Source organism: Corvus brachyrhynchos, unplaced genomic scaffold, assembly GCF_000691975.1.
Source record: "Corvus brachyrhynchos isolate BGI_N302 unplaced genomic scaffold, ASM69197v1 scaffold518, whole genome shotgun sequence".
NCBI lineage: Eukaryota > Metazoa > Chordata > Aves > Passeriformes > Corvidae > Corvus > Corvus brachyrhynchos.
Window position 1 is genome coordinate 47,518 of NW_008239297.1, and position 776 is coordinate 48,293.

Genomic DNA, 776 nt, shown 5'->3' on the forward strand with positions numbered 1-776 from the left:
CCGGAGGCGCGCCTGCCCCGCGACTGCCCCGCGCCTCAGGGCCGGGCCGGGGAGTGACCGCACGGCTGGGGAGGGACCCCCGCTGGACACGGCAAGGATTCCTGTCCCTCAGGGGGAAGCACGAACTCACCGAAACTCCCATCCCTTCTCCGTGCGCCGCTGGCCACAGGAGGGAGGGAAACGGGGATTGCGCTGGAGTTTTACATTCAATCCTTACAAAGCAGAGTCCCAGACGGAGCTCCGCTTTCAGCTTCCAACGAGGGAATCCAACGGGAGCGCTGGCGCTTCTGTAACCTCAAGCTCTTCCTTGATACTCGACACTTTAGTTCTGGCCATAGGAAGCCCTTCAGCAGCAATGTCTCTCCCAGCCACTGGTTTCTGGCTCACACCCAGCTCGGAGCTTGGACAAGAAACCCAAAGTCCCAGGAGAAGAAGCTCTGCTGTTACTTTTTTTCTTTCAGAGTTCTTTTTTATTATATTTTCGATATCATCTATTTTTTTTTCTTTTTCTAAAATCTCGTGTTTATTCTCTCTTATTCTCTCTTTGCCCCCTCCAGCCCTTGTCCCCCTCCCGGAGGTTTGTGGGGCGCTGCTGTCCCTCAGCCCTTCCTGCCCCGGCACCCGCGGCCGCTCCGGTGCCCTCAGGCCCCGGCTCGAAGCGAAACCACAAAACCCTCTGGAAAGAAAGCCGGTCTGGGGGAAAACCCTGCAGGGGGGATTGAATGCCACGGACAGCGATTGCTGAGAGTTGGAGATTCCAAACGCTCCAAGGGGCC